Raw genomic sequence first — 21082 nt, 5'->3', positions numbered from 1 at the left:
GAGTCTTACTCGCTATACTCGAGTTAACTGCGCCTACGACTATGTCTTAGACACATGGCATTGGTTTGTTAAATGTATGATCTTCTAGCGGCTCTAATTTATTTTTAAGGTATATAAGGTATATATCTGCAAGAAATGAGAGTAATTTCTAAACTTTTGCTTCGTTAATTTCTGAAAAAAAATTTAAAATTTCCTTTTTAATATAGCTGTTTTGAAATTATTAAGTCTTTCAAAGGATTGAAAAAATTATGATACTGTTTTACAAAAATCTTAACATTTTGAAAACATTCATGTAACAATTTTACTGATTTTAGTTTCGTGTATAATAACTGTGTATATTTTTGTTAATAACCATCAAATTACGCAACCTTGCCATCATTTACCCACCTTTCATGGTTTCCAAGATCTGATTTAGAATTCGGCACATTGTACCTTCAGAACACCCGAAATTCTGAGCTTCATTGAAATTCGCTTAAAATTAAAAAGTAAGTAAGTAAAACATAACTTCACATATTCGAAAATTATACAGGATGGTCCAGTTTTAAAACATTAGAGGCAGAGAGCCACCAAATAATACTAGTTTGTATTATAAACTTTATTCAAAAAATGCTTCATTACTAAAAAGATCTAATATATGTATAGCGTGTCAAAATCTTCAATTTCATAATATTTCTAAAAAGACTTTCCTTTGACAGACTGTTATACCTACTGATTTTTGAAAAACATTTAAACATCAATGCAGATAACAAATTTAATTACTGGCTTTTAACAGCAATAACAAAATTAAAGAAAATTAACGGTAAAATTAGAAAAACGGCTCGAAATATAGTCCACCGACCTCAATACATTTTCAACATTTTCTTAGCAGATACTTCATGCGGATTTCACCGTATATCATTGCAGGCCTGCCGAATGCTTAAAAATAAATCTTTCGTTGTTAATAAGAAATTAACGTAGAATTTATCTTTAATAGTACCCAAACATAGAAGTCTAGCAGATTAAGCCAGGTGACCTGAGTGGCCAGGAAACCACTGGTTTGTTTGAAAAAAATCGATTTCTCGAGAATTATGATAGTACCGAAATATGGATATTGTGTTGATAAGTTTTTGTAAATAAATAAGTTCAGGACTTATCAGTCCAAAGAGTCTTATGTATTAAGTCAGGATTTTTATCCGTCAAGTTTTAAAGCCATTCGGAAATTTTTTTTTCATCATCTAGTGCTCGTAATATTTCAAACTTATGTATGTAAAGGTATTATCAAAATATATGAAGGTTGGTTGTTATCACCTTGTTGGTTGGTTGTTATCAAAAGTATGAAGTATATGATTATTATGATTATTATATTGATGGTTTTTATTGCGTTCATTATCTACACAAGAAGAGTGATCCAAGAGTTCTGTTGAGACTGCCACTTATGTTTTCATAATAAAACTCTTAAAAAAATTGTAACAAAGATGAAGAAAAACCAAGAGGTGGTTTGGTGGGAACAAAATTTATGCTAATGTGTGATAAAACTGTTTTTATGTTTGAAATTGTTTTAAAATCTCGTAATGACTATCCAGAGACTGCCAATTTTCTATCGCAGACTATTAAGCCTGCCAAATCAGCAGGTAAGAAAAAAATGAACATTATCTGTTTTTCTATAAGGTCAAAAATTATATTGAGCAGAGAGTCCTATTGTCAATACGAGATGTCTTAATTTAAATGTCCCAACACATAAGCTGTCTTTAACAGAATGAAGTCTCCTGTATACCTGTGTGAAATTTCTTAATAAACTTCCAAATTGCATTCAATAGGAAAGACATTTTAAAACCTTTAACGGAAAACTTTTTCAGCACCTTTTTAATATTGAGCCTTATAGTGTGTAGCGAGTAGATAGCCTGTTGGCTCCCTTTGTAGCATGTTGGTTTGAGTTCATTTTATTTGTTTGTTGATAAAATATTGTAATATAAGTATTTTATGCGGTAGTTTTATTTCTTTTTATTAAATTCAATTTGTTAACGTAATTTTATTTCTATTGCAAAGTTTAAATTTTTGGTAATTGAATCTTTTCTATGGACCCGTCGTGCCCCACCGAAAGTTACCAAAGGCCAATAGCTTTGGAAACACCAATGAAATGTTCTGGTTTAAAAGACTTAATATCGCTGGATAACTGTGTAAGAGTGCTGGGCACTTATTGATAACGTGGCTGCGGTTTGCTCCGCAACTCTTCATTGATGCAGCAGCTGCACATTTGCCTATACCGATTATAGGTTCGAGGCTTACCGTTTTGCGCAGATGCCGGTGTAGTACTTCATCTTTGCAGCTCAGCTTGAATGGCCAGGCACCCAGACAAGCCCACCTTCACCAGTTCCTCCAGGACCTTTATGCACTCCGGTATGAGCTTGGAGCTCACCTTGCCATGTTTTTATTTTTAAATAATTACAAAAGAAAAAAAAATATTAAAAATAAAACAAAATTAAGTTACCATGTGTTCATTGGTAAGCAAGTTGCCCAGTAATGACAAATTTGTGCCCCAACTCAGAAGGAGGATAGGGTGAGTAAAGAGCACCACTGAATGGTCTCAGAACTTATTCAGCGATAATAACATAAATGAATTAAAAAAAAAAATAACCTAAGGTCATTGAGGTGGATAGAGTCAAACAATACACTTAAATGTTACAACTTATAATAAAAAGAAAATAACTAAAACTATTACAATACCACTTGCTTCGTCATTGGCTGCAAGGTCATACAGCAGCTTGCAGGTGTAAATGGATCGTTTTAAGAGGTAACAAGAAAAAAAAACTCAAGAGGAAGACTGTTATAGTGAGCTGCCATCATAATAAATTATTATGAAACAACGAACATAAAACCAAAAAAAAAAAAAATAATAAAAATAAATTCTGTAGTGTCTGCGCCGGTCTTTGACTGTCTCAGAACTATAAGAACCTTAGCAGGCCTCCTGACATGTCCTGTAAGGGACAGTGACACAATTAAAAAAAGTACTGCACATGGTGCGAGAAAAAGGCCGACTTAAAGGGACACTTACCTCTGGTATATTTGCGAGACAAATCCCGTAAAGCGTTTATTCATAGGGCTATAAAGGTACCCAAGTAAAACCAGCAAAATAAAGCCCTGTGGAACTGTGGTGAGCTCCTAAAATCCCAAAAATCGGATCACAAAAATATCGAGGTGCTCAACCACCGGCAACCAGAAGAAAAGTAAACTCTGTCACGCGGTCGAAGGGCACGTCTTGTCTTGTAACGTCTTGTAATGTCACCATACTGTCAAAAATAAAGCCGTATTCACAATTACTTAATAAGGTCTTGTGAAACCAACAGAAGCATACTGTAATTAATGAAGTAGAATGACCCAATACTTCATATCTACTATCAAAAATTAAAATAATTAGTAACCAAAATCATCAAATCGAAATTGACATGTGACAACCTTTTCGACCGTATAAGCCATAGTGGCAGCCCTGCTGTCTAAGCAGATTGGTAAGACAGTATTCCGGTGTCCGTAATTAAGGATTTTCTGCCCGTATCTCCCCATTTCAATACAGCGAATACTTCAAGCTGGAACACAGTAGCGTACTCCTCCTGCGAGTATGCGCTACTGGTACGAGGTCTGGCTATTAAATAACGAGACTGCATGAGTAGAGGGCGCCCGAGACGGGTGGGGAAAAAAACGAGTAGTGCGTTGGGTATCTAGATATCTTGTCTATGCACGTACCAAAACACGTTTTCGTCACTATTATAGTATTCGTGCAGTAGCGGTTTGAAACGAACCTGTTTTTTTCTCGTGCCGAAAACCATGTGTGACGAAAAACAAGAGCAACGCATCAGTCTTAAATTTCTCGTTAAAATGAAAAAAAAACTCCGACTGAGTGCTATAAATTGTTGCAAGAGGCCTATGGGGAAAATTCTCTCTCTCGTGCGCGTGTTTTTGAGTGGTGTAAGCGCTTTAGTGAGGGCCGAGAGAGCACTGAAGTTGACCAGCGCTCAGGTCGCCCTGTCACTGTTTCAACTCCGGAAACAGTGACCAAAATCAACCAAATTGTGCATGCAGATCGTCGAATGAGCACCCGGATGATTGCCGAGGCTGTAAACGCCGATAAAGAAATGGTTAGAAAAATTTTACATGGGGAATTACATACATGACAAAAGTCTGTGCGAAGTTGGTGCCAAAAAACCTGACTCCTGACCAAAAGCTCTTGCATCAACAGGTCTGCTCAGATTTCCTTGAAAGGTTAGAAGAAGATTCCGGACTGATGAAAAACATTATTACTTGCGACAAAACATGGATTTTCCAATACGATGTTGAAACCAAGCGGCAATCGATGCATTGGAAGACGCCTGAATCGCCCAGAATAAAAAAGGCAAGGATGTCCAAATCAAAATTCAAGGCAATTTTGATCGTTTTTTTCGACATTAACGGTATCGTGATGACTGAATGGGTTCCAGAGGGTCAGACTGTCAACCAGACTTACTATTTCTCACCCATCCATAACGCGCAATCTGTAAAGCAGTATTTGGCCGGTAAGCGCACTCCAGTGCTCGAACACGCGCCTTATTCGCCAGATTTGGCCCCGTGCGACTATTTTTTGTTTCCGAAGATAAAATCTGCTTTGAAAGGGACCCGATTTGAGTCGATGGAAGCGGTAAAGCAAAAAAAGGAAGAGCTCCTAAAGGCCCTCACCAAAGAAGACTTCCAGCACTGCTTCGATCAATGGAAAAAACGTATGGAAAGATATGTGGCGAGGGGAGGGGAGTATATTGAAGGGGAGCATTCAAATGTATAATAATTTTTATAATAAAGCCCTTTTTCGTAACCAGTCTCGTTATTTAATAGCCAGACTTCGTATATCGGTTCCCACCACAGAACCCTGTACCACCTCTGTTGTTCATTCTAGAGCCATCTTTCTTCACTATGATCTCCCTGTTTACCAATGAAGGGTCCTGCCACTGTTCTCTGCCTGCGATATGGATCACAAAGCCCTTACAATCCACTGTCTCAGGTGCCATATAGTCACTGGCCATCAGAAAGATAGGACAAACAATATTCGGCCAGTGACCAGATTTTTGCATGACCAGTGTCACCAGCCCAATACATGTTATCATTAAGTTTGGGCAAATACTTTGTATATTTTATTTAAGTTTAGGCTTAATAGGTATTAAAAAAACTAGAAATATAAACTGTTACTACTACTATTGACACTCATGCCAAAGTTACCAAGATTCTGATGTGTTCTAATTAAGACGCAAGTATCTGGAACCCTTCTATTTGGATCGCGTATACGATATTCATGAACTGCTTTTTCCGCACTCCCAAACCAAAATCGTAGCAAAAATGAATATCTTAGTATTCGTTGTTACACTTTTATGATTAATAGCTACACAACACAGATAACAATGTTACAAATGATTCTAAATTAAATAAGCTGACCCTCAAAGCTGCCTCAATAAACTGTCATAATAAATTGCAAAAATACTGACAGTAAAAGTTTTCTCTAGTTTTGTTTCTTGACCAAATTTTGTTAAATTCAGATTACCTATCCAAACATGCCAAAATTCATTTCAATATCTAAAGCAGTTTTAAAAATATCAGACAGTACATATGCATGGAGTATTGTCTATGGAGGCAGAGTATTGTCTGAGATATTGGAGTACCGCAGGAATCAATATTGAGCCCAATCCTATTTCTTTTTTTCAGGAATGAATTTCTTAGTTTTAAAGGTGCCAAATTTGTGCTATTCGCGGATGATACCCCTGTTAGAGCGAGTGGTGGGACCGGGAGGAATGTAAAGACAAATGTAATGGCGGCTTAGGAAGCTGTGAAAAAGTGGTTCTTATCTAATTGCTTGCTTCTAAATACATAAAAGACCCAGAACATGGTGTTTTTCATGAATTGTTTCAGAATCATGGTGTTTGGAATTGGATTCGGGAGCCCCACATTGCGGGCTTGTGTGGTGAACTTAGTTCTGCAGTCTTTGTCTTGAGAGGTCTAGTGGGTTGTGTGTATCTCAGGAAACCTTGCATATTCTGCTATTTTCCACAGTAAAATAACCTACGCTATTTTAGCGTGGGGTGGTTCATCACACTCGACTCGCGTTTTTAAGCTGCAGAGAAGAACTATGAGATTCATTTCGGTTCTGAGTTAAAGAGAAGATTGCAGGGTATATTTTTACGCAGTTGAGTATAATAACTTTTCCTTGTATATATATTCTGAAACATCTTTACACCCTATAGCAGACTGAAGGTGTCATTGCTGGGTGTCAGATTTTTTAACAAAGTACCTACAGTGGTTAAGGAACTTCCTCCTAACTAATTCAAAAAGAGAGTAAAATCATGTTTAATAAAAGACGTTCGTGAAACTTAGAGTCTTAGATATGTAGTATTTTTAGGCCCATAGTAGATAATATTAGCAAAACTTTTATTTTTGTTTAGAATTTTATACCTAGTATTGTTTGCATAATTTTTTGACTTTATGTAAATGCTTATATATTTTAACACGTCATATATTTTTGTACTTTAAAAATATGAATAAATTACATTTTTGTATAAACGTGTATAAATGAACAAAGCATTTTTCAAATAAAGTTTATAATTAAAAAAACTGATATTTTTTGGTTCTTCGTCGGCTTCTTAAGTCTTCGATTTTAAAACTGGACCACCCTGTATAGAGTTAGTGATGATATTGGATCTCATGCAGATAAAAAACAAAACGAAGTCGTTTTGAAAATTGGGAGGTTTGTAGGATTATTGTGTTTTATTTCTTGAATAATTAAAAAAATAAACGAAATTCAAAATATACGATTCAAAGCAGTTCTTCTATATTATTTATGTGGATATAAATTTATGCTTTAAGATTAAACGTAAATATTTTAATTTTTCATATAAAACATTAATAAACCATGTAATTATTTAATTCATCAGCACTTCATTAATCAAAAAAATCATTAAAAATACCATTTAACCGCGGCCGTGTCACATATAAACTATAAATTTAAACCCTCACCGGTACCGTACTTCTTGTAAATATACCGCAGTACCTTACACGTACTTCTTCGACATTTTAAACTAGTCGATTGTCTTTCTTTCGCTCGCGCGGTTGTTTTAGGACCGGAATTGATTAAACGTTATTTCGTTTTACCGGTTTTTAAAACCTTTTTTTAATGATATTTGATGCGAAAAAGATCCTACATATTTTAGCCCTAAAAAATTTTTAGTTGTTATATGAATTGTGGAGTTAATGTAAAAGTAAGTAAAAGGAACATTATAGTAACAAAATATTTTATTTTATTTTTATAAAAGCGTAATTTACTTCATTAATCTCATTTTATCTACAATATTCATTGACTTTTATAAAAAATTGAAATGAATATTAATATTCTAATATTAATTTAATATTTCTTTAGTTTATGGCTCCCATTTTTTTATTTAAAGACTTCTTAGAAGTGAGGTCAAAAGGGATATTAAAATATTTTCTTATTGTTAATTTTCTTTAATATTTCATTATTCTTATTATTTTTAATCTTTAAATTATTACTTATACGTTGTTCTATCGATTGAGGTTCACTCTACCTCCTACGAAAAGCATAAGAATTAATTAGTAATTAATTTGCTATTAATGAGCTTTGTTGCAATGAAATTGCAGATTTTGTCTAGATAATTTTGTTATATAATAGTTATCTGATTCATATATAAAAATCTGGCACATTCTTAGTGCAATAATTTTATAATAACTTCATATCAAAAATATCAATTTTTGGTTTTTAAAAACACTAAAGCTGCAAACGGAAAGTAATAAATACAATAATTTATTTTAACCTTTCTTTGTTAATTTATTTTTTCTATTTTACGTAATATTTTCATAAAACAACTTTAATTTTATTTCATTAATCTGTAAGCTTTTTTTATTATTAAACTTCAACACTATGGTCAATTTTTTTTTATTCAATATAACCTTAATTATTAGGGGGGTACTTGAAAGGTACTATATTTTTAAATGCTAAAATGGAATGATTATTTTAGTTTTATCTAACCTGTTACGACTTTTAATCTGTTAAGAATTTATAAGATCTGGACGTATATTTTCTATTTTTATTCCGCAAATGCCCTCTTTATCTATTTAAGATTTTAAGATATAACAAGAAATTACGAAGGTTTAGCAATTTACAAATATGGGTTTTTATTTAAAAAAAAATATTTTTTTTCCAACTTTTTTATTTTTATAATTGGATTTAATTGGAAGTCTCGATTGTGCACAGGTAAAAAATTATTATAGGTAGATTTTATAAAAAAACAGTAGTGTTAGTAATAGTTATAAATTGTTAAAGATACAAAATTGCTGTTAAATAGAGTAAAACTATTAAACTTATTTAAATACAATATTATTTGTAATTATAAAAACTTATCATCCATTTTGTACAAAAGATCAAACAAAAAACAAAACAGCTAAAAACTACCAGTTCGGTCTCATTAAATAACGTATTTCACCCCTATCGGAGCATAATCAGGCCTAGACCTACACCTACACAGATCACATTACAACTCATACTTCTGAAACTCTTTAACGAAGCTAAGTCCAAATATGGCAGCGTTTAGTCCATGCTAAGGTCAAACATTTCCCAGAAGCTGAATATGGAAATTGAAGTACAGGAACTAAGCAATGTTTGCGAATTCTATTATTGATAGGACGTAGCATATATACAACAAGTTAATTATTTGAATATGCTTGTAAAGTCAGTACAAGTTCCCTGACAAATCCCAATATCCAATTTGCCTGACCATTTACTTTTTCATAATGCTCGCAAAAAGTAAGCTTGTTGTTAAAGTAAACCACCAGTTCACTAATAATAGATACTTCCATCAGAATCAGACCATTCATCTTATAATGGTCGCAAAAGTAAGTTTGGTGTTAAAGTAAACCCTCAGAAGTCTAGTAATAGATCAGAACCACACTATTCAACTCATAATTCGTAAGATATTTAAAGGGTAATAATAATCGCGTTATAAAGCACTCATTGTCAATGCATTCAATGACTATATTTATATCATTTTGTATGGTATTCTGATCTGTGTAATCAGTAACTCTCCTAAAGACTTTTAAATCATCGGCAAATAACAATAATTTTGATTTCAGACCTCTGGCGATATCACCAATAAACAAAAAGTCTAAAATAAAAGCCCTGTGGAACACCAAATATCACATAAAATTCTTCTGACAAAAAGTCTTGAACTAAGTTTCAGAGCTGCCATAGTAAGAAAGTTTTTAAAACAGCATGAAATGATTAACTCTGTCAAATGCTTTGACAAAATCCGAAGAGACTGTGTGTACTTCAGGTCCATCTTTTATAACGTAGGCTATGTAGTTGGTATATAAGAAGAGATTTATGCCAACGGAACGGCCACAAACCCATACTCTTTGGAAATTATAATTTTTCGTAAATTTTTCTTCCACACGATGTTCACATAGTTTGGTATTGAGGACAGTATACTCACAGGCCTGTTTGCGAACATCACCAAGATCCCCAGACTTATTAGTATGACTTTTTCAGACTGCAAAAATGCATTGAAAAGAAGATCATTCAGCTAATTTTTTATGCATTTTTTAACAAAACAACTCAATTATTTCAAAAATTAAAATTTCAAAAATTTCAATATATTCAAAGTCAAAATCTATCTATTTAGAACTTTCCAAATTATTCAGCTTCTAGTTAATGGTTTTTGGAGTACCAAACCTTATTTTTTCCTTACTTTTGGGTTACACTATCTAATCGAACTCGTTTATACTTCTATAGAATTTAATTACTTTTTATAAAGATCTCTCTACTTAGCCGTTCTGGACTTTTTTATGTTTTTTTGGTTTTGCGCCAAGTATTTAATAAAAACATCTGTGTATTAAATTGATTTTACATGCATATAAAAAAGTATAGCAATTATCTGTTTATTTACTTTTAAAATGAATGAAAGTAAATAAAATAACAAAAACCATCGTTAAGGATCTAAGTTTATCGATATTTTGAATTTTGTTACACAATTCTCTCTTAATATTATTTATTACGTGAGAAAAATCATAATTAAATAATCATTTAATAACGAACTAGTGGCGTAATAAATACTGAAATAGACATAAAAGAATACCTTATTCCTAATTTTTTATATTTTCAAGGTAAATCAAGACATTTCAGGGAGAAACCGAAAAGAAAAAGAGCTACATGTCCATTATCATAATAAATTGCCCAATTTTCGACAAAAGTTTACATGATGCTTTTGACCGACTTTATTGTAAAAGAGCTTATATAATACGATCAATTCCGCATGATAATTAGCCAAATATATATAGCCCGAGGACCCAGACCATTTCACTTCAGAAAGAATTTCATTTTCGCATATGATGATTTATTATATTGAAACTTAAATTTATTATTATTTTATGAGAAAAAATATTATTCACAATTCTGTTCTTGTAAATTCCATTATTCATGCACCCGTTGAACTTGTAGTTAACTTCAATGTAAAATGATTATATAAGATGCATGCACTGTTTATAGGCACAGACGGCTAAGCAAGAGCAAATAAAATGTGAAATTGACTTTCCTGGTGTGAACTTGATCCTACTTACACATATACGGGTTATTAGATAACAAAGATTATCAAGAATCGGCATTGAATCTGGTTGGTATTTATGTATGACTTGTGGTTGGATGGTATTGATGTAATGTATTAGAGGATATGATATAACAAAGAAATAAGTAAATAATCAGATATAACCAAAATAATGAAGTAAAATAGATAAAGGTTAATAAATTTTGATAAATACTATTTTCAGAAATAAAGCTGTTATTGAAGCCAGATATATTAATTTGGTTCATAATGCTTTATCAGAATACCCAAATATAGGTCTTCATCCACTAGAGTGGCTTAATATCTTTATAATTTATATCTTTTTCTCAACATCTGAGAAGACGTTTTAAGAAAATCAATTTTCACACTTCATGAACAAATTAAAGTATACTTAATAATTTTCTTTGCCCCTTAAGAAAACCCCTTTGTATAAAAAAAATTCAAGTACTAATTATCCTAAATAATTAGAAATTCTCACTCTTGAAAACCTTTCATAAATTTGAATATACTATAGAACCAGCTATTATTTTTCACAACCAGTTTCATCATCAATATTATTTCGTGCTTTGATCACTGCTAAAAGCACAGTACAGCAGTGATCTCAAATTGTACTAACTACTATTGTACTACTAAACTTCCTTGAAAATGCCTTCGTTCTCCTAAGATATCGAGTTATTTATACTTTCATGCACAACTAGTATAAAAAACAAGCAGGAAACATATATAGGCAATATATATAAACATCATTGAGAACTAATAAACATTCATAGTTCAAACGTCTGGCAGCAAAAATAATAAAAGCCTCTAAAAGCATCTTTAAGGATGTTAAACATTCTAGTCTAATTTAAAAAATACTAGCGCTATACAAAAAGATGGAGTTTCTCACATTCAAAGAAAGTCTACCAGAATGACAATCCAAGCTGAAACTAAAAAGGAGTTCTTGAGAATAGAAATAAACAAGAAGTGACCAATGAATAAAGATGATTCATAGACAAAAAGAAGCAAGTTAGTTTAAACCTCAGTATACTGTATATCGAATATAGCATCGAATTGACAATTATCATTAGGCTAGTTATGGTCGCTTTAATAAGGCATTCAAAAATAAAGGTATAATTCAACGTTACCTCAGGAATAGCAAATTACTTTAAGGTAAAGAATAATAACTTAAGTTCTAAAACACCGTGGTATTAACACTAAAAAGCCGAACGAGGGAGCTGTTATACAAAATGAAAATCTGCCTGAAACTTAAAAAAAGAACGAGAAATGAGATTTCCCGACCAGGCGAGGAAATCTTACATCACAGTAAGGCGACTCCTGGCAAAAAGTTACCAGAAAATCAGTAAGTTGATCAAAATTCAGACAAAACGTAGTATACAGATTGGCGAATGGATCACTACACATATAAAGTTCCTAACAGGCGAGATGTTGCAACGCCGCCGCCGCGGCAGTGCCGGCTAGTGTTCGAGGTTCGAGCTCAATTACTTTAAATTTTATTTTAGTAACTAAACGTCTGACGTTGGTGCGGGCTATATCTCTTGAAGCAAAATTTAAAAAACATATTACGCGGCATTGATATAATATTTTTCTAATGCAGGAATTACATGTGTAAAACAAGCATAGATTCGTAATTACAATTTTTTGCAAATTGAAAATTAAAGCGTTGTTCTTATTAAAATAAAATATAAACTCTAATAAAAATAGAATGTAAACATTGTAAAAAAAAACAAAACTCTAAATGATAGACCTAACAAATAATTCTTTAAATAAAAGGCTCAAAAAGACCTCCTTCTTTAGCTAAATAAAAGGTGAGCCTATCATAAAAGCTGTTTCTTATTTTCAATATGAGGTAAAATAGAGTTGGCACATTCACCAATTTTGTTTGTCAACTCCTTTAAATTCGTTGGCCTACTATTATGATGTTTATAAATAGTATCCCTACATATTATAAACATCATAATAGTAGGCCATTATTATATGGCCTACAAATACCCTACAAATAAAAGTCATTTGGTAACAAATCGGGAGATTTATAGGAATTTAAAGGCCATTTAATATTGCCAGTCCCACTAATAAGGCGGTTAGAAAAAGTATTTGTAATTTTTTTTTTTACTTTAACCGCATTATGAGCAGAACAGCCATCTTGTTGAAAATAGACTGATCCCAGGTCTAAATCAGAAAGGAGTTAAACGGCAGGAAGAACTTGGTTTTGTAGCAACTAAGGTATTTTTCGACGTTTAAAGTACCATCCATGAAAAATGGCCCACTAATATGGTGGTCGCCCAAAATATCAGCCCAAACCTTTAACTTTTGAGGGTATTGAATACGGAACTGAAAACTTCTGTGCTCGCTTTTTCTGAGAGCAGTAGCTAACAATGGAAGAATTGTGTTTTCCATCCAGTGGAAAAGAGGACTCATTTTAAAATAAAATATTTTCTAAGAAATGTTTATTTCCATTTGCCTTTACCATAATGGTTTCACAAAATGCCATACTTGGCCACTGGTCTTCGGGAAACACCTCCTGAGTTTTGAAATATTTAAAACATTTGCATCCATGTTTTTCCAAATACTCGTCAGTTTTATGGCGCATACCCAGTTGCTCTCCAACACTTCTGCTCGATCGTGTTGAATCCAAAAGTAAAGCACTACAAACCATTTGTTCCCGCCGTTCTATCTCCTGGATCCTTTCAATAAGTGGTTCTTAAGCTTTGATGTGACAATTTCTATATTCTTGAAGAAAAAAAGATGGCTTAAAATTTGGCACGACATTTAAAATAGTTTTAGTACAAGAAATCAGTCTATTTTCAAAATTTACTCTTTGTACTGCATTGTACTGCCGAATTGCCTCCTTAAAACCATTTATTCAATTGGACTTTTTCGGAACTGGTATAAACAGGTATAATGATAAATTTAAAAAAAATTAAAATAGCGCTTTAAGACTCAATGCAGTATGCAATCACACAGCAAAATGAGGTCTGCTGATTGTGCCGTACCGAAAATAGCAAATCGGACGATCGGAGTCTGTCACGCCGCTTGTCAACCGCAGAAAGTAAGCGAGAAGCGGTGTTGCCATTTATAATACCTAGTGTGGTCTTCTATTCGCCAACCTGTATATCTTTACCACAGTGAAGAATGGACAAATGTACTCAAACTTCATGCCATGAAAGAAGCCTCCATACCATATTGTAGAAGCTGGAGTCGGTCATGTCAAGCAGATCAAGTAATTTAAGAAGAAAACGATTGGATCTCTGATTCTCTATTGCATTGAGATCTAAAGGATGTGAACTTGGTTGAAGTCTACCCTTATTAGGAGAGATGTTAGTAAAGACCAGCGTTAAAGAAGGTGAAAGTAAAGTTGTGACCAGTGTTGTGAAGTGCTTTACCTGAGAGTGCGGCGAGATAGGAGAGAACGGAGACAAACAAATGCTTGCATGCCTACTTGGCCATTCAAAAATGTTTTTAATATACCTATACCTATGTCTTTATAATTATTTAAAACATCTGTGTTCTAAAATACCAATTTATTGGCACTTTTATGCAGTAATAAAAAAGTAAGCATAAAACCTCAACCAGACGCCACTGATTAGTCCGAAGTACTATATAGCACACACCCTTGCAAAATCGAAAAAAGGAATCGGGCCAGATAATACTCCATGGAACTTTTGAAAATGATCCAAGAACACAACATCGAGATCTTAGTCAAACTATTTGATAGTCGCTTACGGCTGGGTTGAAGTTCTGGTGGTATTTGACGTTTATTTTGTTTTAGAGTGCCTACATAAGTAAGCTTATTATTCAGCAGCTCATTTACTATCTCAATTGAAGAGTACCAGTTGTCAGCGGTTACATTGCGGTTGGTACCCATTATGTGCTTTGTCAAACGAAGCACAACCTCCGAAGGATTCGAAAAACGTTTTTCTTTAGGGGCCCGATCTCCAATTTGGGCACCTGTATATACTTCGGCGTTCAACATATAGTGGGTCTTTGAATCCGCCAGAATTTGTACTTTCAAGCCATACTTAGCTGGTTTACTAGGGATGTACATACGGAATCCGCATCTACCCCTGAAGGGTACCAACATCTCATCCAGGGTAACATTATCATCCCGTGCGTTATCCACAAATGTATTAAAAACTTCTGAAATCGGCGCCAGTTTGTCCAATTTGATCCTTTCCTTCTTGGTTTGTAAATCATCAACGCGTAAACAACAAAGCAAAAAAGAAAATCTTGCAAGGCTCATTGTAGCTCTAAAAATGTCTCTTCTTGTTCCATCAGTATACCACATTGTCCTTAGATCCTCATGACCAGACTTGAATAAGCTTTGAAGATATAACAAACCAAAAAATGCTTTTAGCTCATCTTCACTCGTTTTGGCAATAAAGGTTGGCTGACATTTTCTTCTGGCAGCCCTACGTTTTTTGAAACTTTTATATTTGGCCTGACACAGTCCAATTTTTATATTTGTAAATTTACAAACTATCTTTAGGATCTTATCATTACCAGGCGTATACCATTGGGGAAAGACCAGAAGAATGGCTAAAGTCCGTGTATAACATTGTCTAAAAAAAAACAACGTGCAAAGAAATGCAGTGATTACAGGTTGATAAGTCTTATGAGCCACACATTAAGAGTATTTCTTAGCATTACTTATAGAAGAATACGCAACAAATGTGACGTGATCCGGACGAGACCCAGTTTCGTTTTCGAAAGGTTCCTGACACCCGCGAAGCAAGGTTTGTCTTAAATATACTTCTTTAAAAGTGTCGCAATCAACGTAAAGACATTTTGGTATGCTTTATAGACTATTAAATAGTAATAATAATAATAATAATAATAATAATAATAAGCTTTATTTCCAACAGGTTACAAATATTCAGTTACAGGAAAATCAATTAAATATATAAATGTACAAATAAAATGCATGAACTGTATTAGATCGATGCAACTAAACTATAAAAGAATTGCTATATAACACTAATTTAGTATAAGAATTAAGAATTAACCAAAATCAAAAGAGCAGAAAAAAAAGTAGAAAAATTAGTAAATAAATGTATTCAAACTAAGAACTAAATAACCTAGCCTCCCCCACCGACCATACGCTGGCTGTGTCCAAGTTAAAAGCTGGACACTGGGCGTGGTATATGAAAGCAAATTTTCTTTCCATCCCTTTCAAAAAGGGATGGGCAGTAAATTTTATGATTAAGTTAAACAAAAATTTCACCGAATGCAATTTTCTCCTCTTCGCAAGTGACTGTTCAGTATATCTAGAGAGCAGCAGGTTATGGTCAAAACCCCTTGGAGGATAGACTCCATCATCCTTGCCAATGTCAAACATTTAAGGTGATTCCAATAGGTTAATGTGCTGGTTGTAAATGGGAGACCAAATAAGGGAGCTGTAGTCCAGCCTGGATCTAACAAATGCATAGTAGAGAGTTTTGGCAGTAACAGTGTTCGAACAAAGTTTGCAATTTCTAGTAGCTCTAGATACAGTATCTTTGATGTGATGGATAAAAAAACATTTTTGGCCAACGCTGATTCCAAGATCCTTAAAACAGGTAGACCTTGCCAGAAACTCTGCACTGACTAAGTAATTAAAGACAACTGGACTTTTGATTCGAAAGTAGCTGGTCACATTACACTTGGAAACATTAAGGTTAACCTTGTTTAAAAGTTAAGCACCAATGGTGTACAGTATTGATGTTCTCTAGCAGTTAACCACAATCAGCTATAGAGTCAACCCTATGTAAAAGCTTAATGTCATCAGCATATACTAACCGAGAGCAACTGAAGGGTGGAGATCAAGTCTAAATAATAGCGAAAATATTAAAGAGAAGAGGCCCCAAGTTAGAGCCCTGAGGGACTCCAAAGGTGCGTGAAAAACAAGCAGAACTAAACCTTCGACCATTACAAACTGATAGCGGTCAACTAAATAGGAGTTAAGGACCTTTATCAAACGACTAGTGAAGGCTATTAGAAAGCATTTGACAAGGTACAACATGAAACACTCATAGATATATTGAGGAAAACTAAAGATGATAATGCGTATGTCTACGCATTATTAAGAATCTGTATTAATGACAAAAGGCAGTGGTTCGGGTCCATGGAAAACTAACAGACGAATGCAAAATTCGGCGTGGCGTGAGGCAGGGATGTATACTATCTCCACTGTTATTTAATCTATATTGTGATAAAATATTTAAACAGGCGTAGCATGATTAGAAGTTCAGAGTTAAGATTAACTGCGAACTGATCAATACCAACCGCTATGCCAACGACACCGCAATTTTATGTGGTGATCTCCAGGACCTTCAACGTCTTTTAGACTTGATTAACGCGATGGAGCAAGAGATGGGTCTAAACATAAATACCACTAAAATTACGTTTATGGTTTCACTCGTCAGCCGTATAATGATGCTGCACTGCAATACACCATTAATCGTCTTGAAGCATTTCAAATGTAGCTACAAAGAACTACTAACAATAGTTAAATGCCGAAAGCTGTCCTATCTAGGTCACGTACTCAGGGCTGAACGATACCGTATTCTTCAACTTATAATGAAGGACAAGAGAGAGGAGTAGGCAGAAGAGAAGCCTTGTGGTTTAGAAATCTGAGAGAGTGGACTCAGAAGGTGGATCAGGAGAATTTGATATGGCACCAGAAGAAAATCAAACCTCAAAATCTTCGAGAACTAGTAAGAATTTTAAGTAAAACTGCTACTGTCGAGAAAAATAGAAAACTTTCTAACCCTTTAATACATAAGAAAAGTTTGGGCAGAGTCATATCACAATCCTCGCATCCAAAAGGAATTTACTTTATTGATAATCTATATAAAAACTGAAAAGGAATTTTAAATAAAAATGTTGAAGAATGAGTACTTAAATTAGTTGAAACTTGAAACTTTCAAAGCCTAGAGAGCTTTCATGAAAGACAAAAATCAAGTCAGCTAGGCGGCAGTATACTATGTATAGGATAATATTAGACTAATAATAGATGAAAACAAAACTAAAACATAATATTTCAAGAAGTGCGGGTAGATATATGAGTAGAAAGTAATGAAAGGATATTTATCCCTATAAAACTTGCTTCCAAATAAATATTAAAAACATGGCTTCGGAGATCAGTAGGTGACTGCAAAGCTAAATGAGGCAGTTTATATGTCTTGAGTCATATCTTTTGCTATTAAAATAAGGCAAATCTTCCAGAAATTCAATAACTGTACTATGGAAAAGTAGCACAAATCAAAACAAAAACCAGTTATAAGAAATATTTTCAAGGTAATGCGACTACTGGCAAAAAATTGTCAGAGAATCAGGAGCTTTTAATTTCAATCATAGCGATTAAAATTCAGAAGAATATTTTAATATAAGTGTATTATATCTTTAGTTGGAACAATAGATCGATCAATCGAACCAAAGAGAGACTCTCTTTATAAGAACAGATCTTCAAAGCCCCAGCCGTAAAAGCAGTTCAACTTGTACCTACTTGAGAATTCAAAGAAAATGTGTTTTTAGTAAGATAGAATTTTTAATAGACAAATTGCTTCATAATATGATATCATAGTACTGCTCTGCAAACACAATCAGTAGGTTTTTGACAACAACACTTCTTGAGATCCAACAAATTGTCGTATCTTGTCTCAGCAAATTATTTAAACTTCTTGTCTGATTCAGAGAAAAATTGCTAATCAATCAATACAGAGGGTGCTGTAAAAATTTAATAACCTTTCACGCCTTCTATTGGGATTGTAAATGGCATTAAATTTAAAAATAAGTGTAGAGTAATAGATAGAGTGAAGGCAAACTATGCCTGAGTACTCGATATATAATGGGCTATATGTAATACTATATTCTAGCTTGTTTATTGTTGAATTTTATCTTTGTATTCGAACTCTAGTTTTATTATGTATGTGAGGTAATTTTATTTAAAAAAGAATAAGCTGTTAGGATTTGTTATTGACGTACTTTATTGGAGCTATATAATTTTGCTTCATATATAGATGAGGTTATTTATCTGGGACAAAAGAACTTATTTTGACTTTGAAAAAATACATTTATAAGAAGACTAGGCAATCCAAATGAACGGAGAAGATACAAATATTTAACACTTTACATAACCTAGTTTTATTCATTTATGTAAAACCTATTAAAATATTATAATTAAGCATAGCACCTCGTTAAATTTAACACGTTATGGGTAATGTTATTTCCTACAAAATATTTGAAAAAATACCTAATGTGGTTATTAACTTCTCTAGGTTCATTTAGAATATAAGGTCACTAAATATATGGGTTAATAACTAAGTAGTATAATAATAATATAATGTTATTATATAATAATAATATAAGTTAGTAACTAAATATTGATTCCAATAGATAGCCAGCCACCTTATATCAGTCATGACCAAAAGTGTACTTTCAAGGTTTTTTTACCACGTGTACAATTAATAATGTCGTATCCACCCATTCATTAGAAAACCACGAAGGAAAATGTCACAATGTTAATTGAAATAAAATAATTATAGTTTATGCCTGTAAAGCTCGTGTTAAGATGTATAGGCTTAGGGTTCGATATTAATTAATTGCCTAGATGAATAAAGTAAAAAAACGCATTAATACCAAGTAAGGCACATATCGTTTTTCATTAAGTTTCATTATGAAAAACCCTAATTGAAATTGTTTTTTAAGGAGTGAGCAAGCGCGTCGTCTCTTTTTTCAATAAACTCCCTCTTGTGATGTTTACCAAACTCAAAATCTACTCTTTATTTCTTTCTATTGAAAAGATAAAATATGAAAAAGATAAAGACTGGAAAGAATTGAAAAAAAAAGGAAATCAGAAAAGATCTCAATACAGTAAATGCAGAAACAACAAAGTAACGTATTATAACAGACATAAGCAATCAAAGAAGTACCGCGAAATTAGAGACGCAACAACGTCGGAAGAAAAATGGGGGAATATTAAAATAATTCTGAAAAATACGATTGACAACTGCATACTAAAGGAGACAAGGCAAAAGAAACAGGCATGGATGACGGACGACATCCTTGAATTCATAGAAGAAGCAAGTATCAAATAAAGAAAAAAAATCAAGTATCGCAATAAAGAAATACAAATATGTAAGGTAATCCACCGGAAGATCAGAAAGGTAATTAAAAAAACGAAAGAAGCAATCCTTAATAATAAATGTCACGACATCGAACAACTGGAGAGGACACACGATACCTTTAACTTGCATAAAAAGATGAGCAGAAAAAAGAGGCAGCAGGATTACGAAAACAGCAACATTTTGGAATCATAGAAGATACGAAAGGAAAGCCAATAACAGACATAGGAGAGCTCAATTTTAAAGATGGACGTAATGTTTGATGAGGATCAATGGTTCGAAGGTTTACCGATTACAAAGGAAGACATTATTCAAGCAACAAAGTAGCTGAACAACAAACGTGGAAGATGATATATAAGGTGAGATTATTAAACTCTTTATCAATCAATTGACGACATACAAGGCATGTTTAAAACTATATACAATACAGGTGTAATACCACAGGACTGGTCTATTTTTCTTGCGCTGTCAAAAAGGCCCGGCTAAGAAAAATTAAAGGAATATAGAGCCATTAGCTTAATGAGTCACGCTCTAAAACTATTACTTCGGATAATTCATGGACGAATATATAATGAATTGGAGAAACAAGTTACACCCAATTTTGTTTTAAAACAAGACTATAGGTACAAAAGACCTTCTGTTCTCTGTACAAGTACTTATTGAAAGATTCAGCCATACAAATTTATAACCTAAGTTTCATAGAATTTAGCAGGGCTTTTGACCTCGCGCACCATGACAAACTTATTGAGTTGTTAGTGTCTAGTGGTGTAGAGGCTGCTGATCTTCGTATCATCTCAAACTTACATTGGAATCAAACTGCCAAAGTAAGACAATCATAACAATGCAACTGACAATACTAATATTAAAAAAGGAGTAAGACAGGGGTGCATCCTGCCACCTCTACTGTTTTATGTATTTTTGGAGAAAACATTTAAAAGCACACTGGACAGATCGTATTAACACGGAAGATCGTGTAACAGATCGCATTATTTTCAGGGGCGAATGCCTGAATAATCTGCGATACGCTGATCATGAGCAACAGCGAAGAAGGATTGCATCGGCTTTTGAATCGAGAATTTACCATTTGCGAAGAATATAGCATAAAACTTAATATAAATAAAACTAAAACAATGGTGATCAGCAAAAACTCAAATACTAGCGCTGAAATAATCGTAAAGGAGAACACTCTAAAAAGAGTGAGGAAAATGATATATCTGGGTTGCGTAGTTAGTTAACATAGATATAGATAGTTGGGATCATTCGGTTGAGATAAAGGCTTGAGCAATATTTAATAACATACGTAAGATGCTGTGTAATCTCAACACAAAAACCAGGCTCCGTGTTCTGAGATGTTATGAATTGGAGAAGAAT

General features: G+C 33.4%; 2 protein-coding genes and 1 long non-coding RNA gene across 3 annotated transcripts in view; 1 reads left to right on the top strand and 2 right to left on the bottom strand.

The window, feature by feature from the left end:
- The window catches only part of LOC126740428 (flotillin-2), a 512088-nt gene that overhangs the window by 201616 nt on the left and 289390 nt on the right, over positions 1 to 21082 (bottom strand). The gene's annotated exons all lie outside the window — the stretch shown is intronic.
- LOC126740432 (uncharacterized) lies at positions 2652 to 3208 on the bottom strand. The gene is made up of 2 exons (XR_007661908.1): positions 3032 to 3208; positions 2652 to 2954 (listed from the first exon to the last, which is right to left on the bottom strand). It is a non-coding gene; the product is annotated as an uncharacterized LOC126740432 (long non-coding RNA).
- LOC126740418 (glucose dehydrogenase [FAD, quinone]) overlaps positions 7031 to 21082 on the top strand; it is a 39404-nt gene continuing 25352 nt past the window's right edge. Inside the window, exon 1 of the mRNA XM_050446431.1 lies at positions 7031 to 7244. The gene's annotated coding sequence lies outside the window, so the exon portion shown is untranslated. The remainder of the gene's footprint in view (positions 7245 to 21082) is intronic.

The sequence above is a fragment of the Anthonomus grandis genome, chromosome 9 (genome assembly GCF_022605725.1).
Source record: "Anthonomus grandis grandis chromosome 9, icAntGran1.3, whole genome shotgun sequence".
NCBI classification, from domain to species: Eukaryota; Metazoa; Arthropoda; class Insecta; order Coleoptera; family Curculionidae; genus Anthonomus; species Anthonomus grandis.
This window is presented reverse-complemented; position numbering and strand designations above follow the sequence as displayed.